This window comes from Bidens hawaiensis, unplaced genomic scaffold, assembly GCF_021521415.1.
Source record: "Bidens hawaiensis isolate Kalapana, Puna unplaced genomic scaffold, B.hawaiensis_p1.1 tig00012849_1, whole genome shotgun sequence".
In the NCBI taxonomy this organism is placed as follows: domain Eukaryota; kingdom Viridiplantae; phylum Streptophyta; class Magnoliopsida; order Asterales; family Asteraceae; genus Bidens; species Bidens hawaiensis.
In genome coordinates this window covers 411,824-422,517 of record NW_027492073.1, presented here as the reverse complement: position 1 = coordinate 422,517, position 10,694 = coordinate 411,824, and the positions used below count along the sequence as shown (strand labels likewise).

Here is a 10,694-nt window from a genome sequence, read left to right as displayed (position 1 = left end):
CACACTTAAACATTAGTTACATAGTGTAACTTTGTTTTTGTTTTGTGTGACTGAATGATATAGCCACACTGATGGGGACAAAATGTGTGACTACTTAAAACATTTTGTCATTGTAATTTTAATTCAATGTGACAATAACAAGCTTTCACGTCACTATATATAAGAAACGGCCACACTTATAAGAACATCATGTTGAACTTGCTACATTTTGTCACTGTTGTATTAAATTGTTGTCGCTAAAACATAAATGTTTGTGACTATACAGTAGAAACGGTCACATTGAAAATAGATTCATGTGGCCGCTGCTACCTTTAGTCACACTTAATAGACGAAAGCTTGATTCCAGCAAAAATATTGAAACCTTTTAGTCATGCTTTTTAAGACCTACGGTCACAAAACTTCAAGGTCATCGTATGGTATCTATGGTGGCGGCGGCTTTGGTGTCACTTGGACTGAAAGGGATATGTGTGACGAAATGGATACAGTGACACTTATTCTGTGTCACCGTATCTAAATTTTCACGCAGTGAACCCCTCCATCAGCGTTTGATTCATGTACGTTTTCATCCATACAGGAGGGTCTAGATCGGGGTTTAGAGACAGACTTTCGGGAAGGATTTTCATATTGCGAATGCTTTGTTTGTCTAGATTGGGATTTAAACTCAGATTCGGCCCTTACGGCGTCTTTTACCAATTTTTGAATTTGTTTCATGTATTTGTCGGGAATCAGTTCCTCTTTTTCATTTTTAGGACCTTTCCCTTTCTTTTCCCGTCTTTCGGCTTCCTTTCGGGAGGCCTCTCGATTATCACTTTGTCTAGACACTCTTTTTAATCTTTTATATCTGAAATTTTAATATGTTTTCTTTATTAAACATACATTTTATTTATTTCACACATATATATATCACAAAACGATATATATATATATGTATATATATATATATATATATATTATTACAACATTCTTATATATCGTTTATGCAATATATAAGTTCCTATCCTTATCATGTGTTACATATAACACACAACTATTTTACACACATAAACTTCATCACTTGGGATATGCCATCATCATCATCTTCTTAATCTTTCATGTACTTCTTCATAACCCTTGTCAGCTTATTACACTTACGGAGAAGTGTTTCTCCCATCTTCTTCTTCTTTTTCTCATCCATGGCAATCTTTTTCCTCAAATCATCAGTCTCATGTAAAGCTCGATCCAGATGTTCCTCTTGTGACTGGGGAATATCATTGGGATAGCCATAACGAGGTGGTGGATCTCGATACCCCATCATCACTACATCAAAGTGATTCCTTGGATCTGGGTATGGGGAAGTAGTCACTTCAGATTGGTAGTTGAAGAAGGTGTCGGCAGCCTCATTCTGCTCTCGTATCTCATTTGCTTGTTCTTCAACTGTTGGGAAGCTTGATGATGCTTTACCCTTGAGCACTTGAAGGAATTGCATGTAGGGATCAACTGAACCACAGCTTGGGGTTTGTTGAGAGTATGGTTCTTCCACCGGTGTCATCTCTTCATTTGGGTTGTCGGGAAATTCCTCTTCCTCAGGATCTGTTTCCTCCTCCGGTTCCTCCTCTGATTCTTCTTCCAGTTCATCTTCAGTTATTGCATGCACATGAATCTTCTCGTATGGCATTGTCACTCTCATTTTGGGCTTGTGAGACGGTCCCCCTTTGTTGATGTGAGAATTAGCGGAATCCATAGTTGAAGTGCCGGTATGCCATCTTCGTTGATTTGAGTGGCATTGCATCCAATCGGATGAAGGAGAATTGGGTTCCTCCTTTACTTGCTTGTTGGCGAGAAAATAATATGACGGATGTGGATTTGGCGGCACATATGTTGGATCTGAGTAATGTGGTGGAGTCTCCATTGGTTGATATGTTGGAACTTCTGATGAGTGATACATTGGTGGGTTGAATGGATGATAATTTGAGTGCCTTGGTGCTTGGTATATTTGATGTGGAGTATTATCTAAATGGTATATTGGACTTTGTTTGATGCCAGGATTTGGTTTGCTTTGATTATGATCCATATCGGAATTGAAAAATGCTTCGAAGTAATCCTTACTCATGATGTCCTTTGGGAACTTGTAGTATTTCCTTGCTCTTCTTGCTTCACGATCATAATACTCCATTAATTTTTGTAAGACATCTTTGATGGGTGGTTTAAAATGTAGAGAGGGAAAGAAAGGGTTACCAGCCAATCTTATCCCTATTCAAATAAACAAATAAATATTTCCTATGCTTGGATCGAAGCTTGGGTATTGTTTTATAATACCCAATTCGCTAAGATCGATGGCTCTAATACCAACCTGTCACACCCCTATCTTAGGCCTAGGAGTATGATCCATAGTTGGTACCACATTTGTAATTAAATCAGAGTTGCGGGTTAATGCGGAAGACTTTAATAAACATGTGGATTTAAAAATATTTACATTACAAAAGACGAGATAAAAAGTCTCGTTTAGATTTACTTGTTTATAAGTTTAACCAAAAACATCATATTTTAATATTTAAACAAAATATCCGAGCCATCGGATTCTTGAGCTCTTCGTCCTTCAAGCTCTATTCTTGGTTACCTGCAAAATGTTATAAAAATACGTTAGCAATGATTGATGGTGAATATGCTGACGCTAAAAATATTTTCTTTTACTTTGTCATCCCTTGAGGGTTACGCGAGCCTCGGCCCATCTTGGCTTAGGAATGACAAAGTTAAAACAACATCATTATAAAATCGAGTCTCTACATTAGGCCACCCCAGCAAAACACCGCAACGTTTCGACGTACTTAGGTACCATAAATATACACAAGGTCATTCTCACTCGAACATACTTTGGTTCGCCCATAGTGGCTGGAGGTCGTGACCAGGCGTGGTGCGATGTGCCCACCGCATTTAACCACATATGTAAGGATCCAGACAAACGTATACTACAGCCTGAGGGCTAGGCTTTTACTCTTATTCATAATGTTTTTAGAGACACTTAATCTCATGTAAAGTTTTACACATAACACGTTTGATTTGTTTGAAAACAAGTTTGTAAAAGTGGGGCGTATTCACCTTTTGATAGGGATCGGTTTCCAACACCGTCCGTGAGTTCTTCTCTTGCTATCCCGCACCTATAGTACGAGTATAACTTTTGTTAGTCGGATACACAATCCGGCTTAAGACCTTTAGTCTTATTTATCTCGATGAACTTTTAGTTCATAATCTCTTTTTACTTTAAAACCTTTAGTTTTAATAGTAATTTATAAACCTTTAGTTTCTTCTAAAAACCCGACGTTTCTTCTTCTTTAAAAAACGTATTATTTTCTTTATTATTTAAGAATACTCATTATTCTTAAATAATATATTTTATAATAAAGATTAATCATATTCATATATATACTCACATATATGTTTTCATTTTTCTTTTCTTTATTTTCTTTGTTATATGTTTCATCGTTTATCGAGAATAACTTCGACTTGGGTATTAAGCCTTTATAATATTTTATTATATTTTGGGCGGGCATCATGCCTACCTTTGTTGGCTTAGAAATACCCTAGTCACTTGGGCAGCACTTCGACGCCAATTGCTCTTTTCTACTCTTGGCACGCTTCTCGAGACACCAACACTTCTTGGCACGCACTTCGAGATGATTGTCGGGATGTTGGGACAACAATTCTTTCTTGTTTGGAATATCGTCGAGGAATCGCACAAATATCGAGGTTTCGACGGCACGTTTATCGAGATGGATCAATGGCACGCTTTTCGAGGTTTAGAGAGAATAGTGAGAGAGTAATGTGTGTGATTTGAGGTGTGGGTTGTGAGAACCCGTGGCCCTTCTATTTATAGCCAAATTTGGATCCCATCGCGGTATGCGACGGGTCCCTTGGCAAGCCCGTCGTGTACCGCGACGTAGGCTTGTTGAGTCAGAGAGTAGACCTGCCACGTGGTAACACGTGGCAGGCGCCGCTCCACGTGGCGACATGTGGCGGACGTGTTGCCACCGTGTGCCACGTGTCACAACGTGTCAGACACTCCATCGCGATACGCGATGGTGGTCTCTCTTGATTCATCGTGTAGCGCGATGGGTCAGGAAATTCAGAATTTACATTTTAGTCCCTAGAGTTTAGATATTGACGGATTTGGTCCCTTGACTTTTGAAACTTGACATTTATGGCCCGAAATTTACGTGTTGTTACATCGTGTCGGATTAGTCAACTCGCTTAATGCTCGGGAATCGTTTATTTATCTGTATTTTATCAATTAGCTCATCAATCATTAAGGTAAGTAATCACTCCCTTGTTTTAGCTGTTTTTAAATCTTTTGAGGACTTTATGCGTACCTACTTTGTATTCATTTATCACATTTAACTAGCAAATCATGACTTGTTGTGTTGATCAATTAAATGTTTACTTGTTATTTGCTTATTTGCTTAATTCTAGCATTCATAGAGGTCCATCATTGATTCTAGCATAACTCATTGGTGTTGTCTTAGTAGCCAAAGTCCGAATCACAAGATAATACTTAACCGACACCATTATTTGTATTTCATTCGTCTTAGTAGCCAGAACCCAATTCACAAGGCAATGTTGATACCCACAATATTGTTGATCTAACGACATTAATTATTTTCTAATTATTTAATTGTTGATACCCACATTATTGATTTGCCTAATTATTTTTACATATTATTCATTAACAAAAAATCAGGTTATTAGTTACTCAACATGTGTTGTTGAAAAATATATCTATTTTGTACGCATATTGCAGGTTATTCATTGGTTTGAAGTGAAGGTTAAAGATCATTTAGAAAAGACTTTAGGTTATAAATAAAAAAAATACAAGTTGATATTACACTATATGTTTTTGGTTATATTTGTAATTAATTGAGACTTGTGTACTTGGTTGAAATTAAATAAATAAATTAGATGTTGTGATATAAATTTTGCATGATAGTGTCTTGTAAGCTGTGAACCAACAGTTCGCGTCTCGACATTTTCGTCGTAGGTTGGGATGTGACAAACTGCTTATGTGGATCTAACATTAATACATGACTATTAATGTTTTTGCCTCATAAGCAGCCCACGCCATCAAAAAGCTAAAGGGATTACCTTTCTATTAATATGGAATTGACGGAGGTAAATAGTTCAAAGTCTAAAATTTATAGAATTGAGATTAATCACAGCTAATGTGTCAAAATTGTTATTATTAAAATCCAATTTCCATTGAATGAACTATGGATGAACTCGATACTGAAATTCCTCAAAATGGGGTAATTGTACCGAAAAAACTCAGTATGGTATTGTTCCGAATGCAAAATTCTGTAAAATGTCGTTACCAGGCTAGATCAGAGTACCGGTACCTTACCGATCTTGAAACTCAAACAACATGTACCAAATTTATACTAACGGTACCTGATTCGATATCACAACCATGGAATAAACTACCACACTTAGTCCAGAACGTGTATAAATTGTGCTGCTTGCGGGTTAATTTTTTTTTTCCGTCGGAAAATATATTAAGATACATGAGAAAACTAAGATAATATAACTTTAGGAATAGCTCAAAATGATATCTTCCTACATTGCTTTTGGCTTGTAGGGGTGTTTAATATCCACTTTTGCAAATCATAATTGTTCCCAGACTGCCTCATTTAGCTAGTACAGAGTTTGACCAACAAGGACATTTAACTTTTAATTTTCTTGTTGTAAGGTTTGACCGTTAATTACTATACATATAATGTACCCAAGTGTTTGCAATTACAAAATGTCAATCAGAAAACAATGAAAACAATATCGATCGTTATAATAATTCACGACATATACTAGAAAATCCAAAAAGTGAATCAAAAATAATTTTTTAAAAAATATGCCATTGATTGTACGTATAATATTAGTTGTCTTTGATACGTTGGTATTTATCAACGGACTTAGTTCATACACGGATGAGCTTAAGGATATCAATTAGGATAAAATCTAGTTAGAGGCTTTACTAGTCAATTTTTAGTTGAAAAGTCCGCATAAATAATATTCTTTTAGAATTGGTTGTTTTGGAAGTTACATGTGGTAAATGTGACGCTGAATCCATGTAACGTCCCAAGTTTGAAAAATAAAATTATTAAAAACCGTCATGGACACATATATAAGAGCTTGCGAAGTGGTCGGTGAAAAGAAAAAATAATGGGGAAAATGAGAGTTGAGGTGGAGGCAGAAGGTGAGCGAAAATGGGGGAAACCGAGTGGATATTCACCAGATCCCACTAAAATGCAAGAACAAAAAAATGAAATGGGAAACCCGCCACTACGCTCTCATTTGCTTCTTTCTTCACCAGGTTTAGTGAGAGAGAGAGAGAGAGAGAGAGAGAGAGAGAGAGATATTTGTACTGTTACAGAAAGAAACCGAGAGAAAAGGATTAAAGATCACGGTTTGAGTATACGAAATTATAGGACATTTGCCTAGTGATTTCAATAAGGTTCACCAGTGGAAGTTAACTGAATCAAGCTCGTCATCATCCACCTCATCGCGAAACTAAGGTCTCGGTTTAGATGTAAGTTTCACGTTAAAGAATGTGTGATTATTAATGGTTTTGCATAGAAGTTTAAGGATCTTCATTTAGAGTTATATATGAAGAACCACAAAGTCTAAATCTTGATTCGTTTTAGGAGTTCACGATTGAAGTCGTAACAAACCTTACCAATAGCTTTAATTACTTGTGGGAATTAGGTGTTGTTTGTTTTTTAAGACAAAAAATGTCTGCAATCGGATTTAATTTGATTTCATGTCTGGAACTGAAGATGTGGTCTGAAGGTCTGCAATCTGAAAATATAATATTGTTTGTTTTATAAACTGGATATCGCCTGCATAAGCTGAAAATTAGTTATCTATCATATATATAATAGTAGAACGAAATCTTTTAACGTCTGTAAACTGCTAAAATAATTGGTAGTGGTGTACGAACTACGGAAGTGAGTGGTGATATACAAACTATGGAAGCAGGTGGTGGTAGACGATTGTAGTAGGCGGTGAACGGTTGTGGTGGACAGTGGCGGACGGTGGTGGTGGGTGGTGGTAGTGGACGGTGGTGGCGAGTGGTGGTGGTGGCAGACGGTGGGTGGTGATGGATGGTGGTGGTGGATGGTGGTGGCGGACGGGGGTGGTGGTGGTGATGGTGGTGGGTGGTTGACGATGGTGGATGGTGGGTGGTGGTGGTGTTGGATATTGGGCGTTGATAGGATGTTAAGAAGTGTGAAAAGTGTGAAGATGGTGGATATTAGCTTATTTTTTAAGACCATAAAAGCAGTTTTCAGATCTATATTTTTTTTTAAAACAAACTGTCTTTAGAAGCTTATGTCTGTGCGTCCGCATACATGAGCCTCTTGCAGATCTTTGAAGCAAAAACAAACACAACCTTACTGAGTACAATTTTTGTATAATAAGGTAAGTGTATTTTTGTTATTTGTATTTTACTCATTCACTCTTCTTTTATAAAAAATTTAAAGTAATTATTTATTTTATTTAATTCTTTTTTCCATTACATTTTCTCTTTGTAAATTCCGGCCATATCTTTAATTCATTTCACCATCTCACGCCAAATAGACCATTGGCTTTTTAGACGCCACTAAATAGTTATAATAGTAGTGTCACACTATACATACATAAGGTAAAACTTATATAGTGACATTTAACGAGACCAGACGTTGAAATAAGCCATTAAGGATAATTAACTAACTAAATATTTCCTTTCGTTATTCTGTCGGAACTGTTCAATTGTCTGAACGAATCCAATATAGTATCTGGAACTCTGGGTCTTTAGTCAACACGATAACAATATATATAGTGGAAAGATATATAAGTAGAACTAATAATATAGCAAAGGAGACACATATTTTTCATTAGATTGCTTGGGTTCTGACATCTCAGACCCACACAAAAAGCAAAATAAGATAGCGAAATACACTGAACCAAACCAACACATAAATAAAGGTGACACCAACAGTAAACAACTGTAGCCTTAATTAGTTGATGGTCCAAAATACAAAATCAAAAATAAATATGGATTTACTATCTTCTACCAACATTTAAAATACAAATCCCATTTTAACTGTAAATATGTGCTCAATGATCATAAATCCTCAGGGTCTTCTTGTTCTTCGGCTCTTCGTCAATAAGGTCGATCCAGAATCGTCGTGTATATTTATCTATCAGATTCTAGACAATGATGATCACTGCATGTCACATGTTTTTCTCATATTCACATGAATTCAACTAATTTGCTTAGTCCATGATGTTGGGATTAATCTCCATACATTGAATTAATCATAACTCCATACCCTAAACAAGTAAAAGTTGAAGTTAAGATATATACAACATATACTTAGATTAAATAGATAATATATAATGATAATAAATGGTAAAATATATATGCACTTACCATGACTAGTGAAAAGAAGTTAAGTTATTGCTGAGAGCAAAACGATTGTCTACTTTTATTCTTTGTTCATCCACATCCCATAATTCATGTCCATTTCCCTGAAAATTAAAATATTTGTTAAAATAAATAATTAAATAAATATATGTCATACAAAATAATAATTAATATTTGATGTCTTAAAAGTGAAAGATACCTGTGACAAAATATTTGGCATCTGTGCTTGTTGAACAAAGGTAAATTAGTAGCTGATGAACTGTTAATCATCTGCGGCAAGTAGTTGTAGTTATCGCTAGCCGGAGCAAAGGCAGCGTCTCCGCCGTTGTGATTCCATTGTTGTATGCTTGGCATGATTGGCAGTACCATGTTACTCATATTCTGGACATATTATAAAGCATGCATAATTAATAAAGTGATCCTACAAAACCTCAATTTATTTATTAATTACCTCATCAGCTTTAAGCATGAATGTATCCAAATCAACTCCAAAATCATATAGCATGGGATTTACAGAGGCAAGCTTCATGGAAAGAAACTGAAATTTTGTTCATTAGCAAACTAAGTTATTTTCTCAAACTAAAATAATTAAATAAAATATACACATCCCATATATGTAGTTATTTGTATATATACCTCGACTTGATTTTGTAAGGATTGGACATAATTAATAATTTCATCCAACATGAGGGCCTTTCCAGTTACCTACATATCAATCAATCCCACATGAAATTGTCAGTTCTAATATTATTATCACTCTAGTTTATTAAATAATTGTAATTCATCTATTATAAATAAATAAATAAACAACAAAGACAGAAGCAAGCCAGTTCACCTTGTCACAACCTGGAACAATGGCTTGTAACAGCTTCATCCTTTCACTTATTTTCTCTCTCCTCACCTGAAGAATAAAAAATTAATCTTTTCAGTTAAATAATAATAACCAGTTTCATGTAATTATTCAAGAAAAAAAAATACCCTTTCAGCAAGGCTATGGCTATCAGTAGCTTGGCCTCTTCTTGCTCTAACTTGAATGTATCCAACTTCAGTTTCCTCTTGATCTGAAGAGCATTTCTTTGTATTCTTTTTCTTTTTAATTTCCTCTTGATCATCATTTGTTTTCTTGTGCTTCTTTATCATTTTCTTGCTTGTGTCCTTGATCATAATTAATATCATATAAAAGTATTTATTGTAAGTAAATCATTACAGCATTAGGAGAATATGTATTAAGCAAAAAATGAATATAATTAAGTGAACTACTTTAGATTGATCTTGATGAGAAACCATTTGTCTGTCCTTTCTCTTTTTTGCCAACAACTCATTTCCACTTTCAACTTTCTGATCATCAAGAACCATTGACATTGAAGATTCTGGGCTCTGTAACTTATGTGCTACAGAAGCTTGATGATCATGAGGCTGGTTGAACTCATAAGGGAAACATGCAGCAGTGGTGATGGTGTTAGGGTTTGGAAAGAAAATAGTTTGATGATCAAGAAAATAAGATTGGTGTTGTTGGTGTGAAAAGGCTGCCATTGTTTAAAACTTGAATATGAGTCTAATTTAGAGTTTGTGATTTGGAACCGAAAGACTAAACTTTGATGATTACAAAAAGTGGAAGAATTGGAAAAGAAATGTGGGTCTATGATGAACTTGGAGCTCACCTATATATAAACATGTGGAGAGAGAAATTAAGGAAATATATATATTTTTTTGGAACGACCAACTAAGTAACGACGGGTCCTCCGTACGCGGCCTCCATTGGCTAAAGGTAGCCCGAGCCGGCCACGAATCCGGACGGACGGAGCCCCTAGCGATCCACCTATTGAGGGATTCCGCGAATAAAACCAGACTCCCACACCCGTCAAACGGCACGACAACGAGGAGCCGGTAAACCGGGTGATATCAGAACTCAACCCTAGCATGCCAGGGTCATCCCTCATATTTCCCATAAAAATTAAGGAAATATTAAACAGAGAACTAGAGAAGTGCCAAAAGTTATTAGAATTAAATTAATAAATATTTAAAGATATTAACTTAAATATTTGTTCATTAACTTAATTAAAAGTGTTATATTTTTTGAACATTTATTTTTCTTTTCCATATATTTTATCACATGACTTACATGAGACTAAAACCCACGAATATTTTATTAAAGGCCATATATGATATATCAATAAAGTTTGGGGCCAACAATTTTTAGAGCTTAGCTTCATTTAATTTATAGTTTTCACTAAAAAGCAAATTATATATGTGATTCTGTGCATTTTAT

The 10,694-nt window shown here is 35.5% G+C and overlaps 1 pseudogene across 1 annotated transcript; it reads right to left on the bottom strand.

Annotated features, from left to right (window-relative positions):
- Window positions 1-8,436: 8,436 nt before the first annotated feature.
- LOC143542443 (transcription factor BC1-like) lies at window positions 8,437-10,119 on the bottom strand (annotated as a pseudogene). Its single transcript, XR_013136903.1, has 7 exons — window positions 9,686-10,119; window positions 9,404-9,580; window positions 9,261-9,326; window positions 9,062-9,130; window positions 8,877-8,963; window positions 8,625-8,806; window positions 8,437-8,529 (listed from the first exon to the last, which is right to left on the bottom strand). The product of XR_013136903.1 is annotated as a transcription factor BC1-like (transcript).
- Window positions 10,120-10,694: the final 575 nt, after the last annotated feature.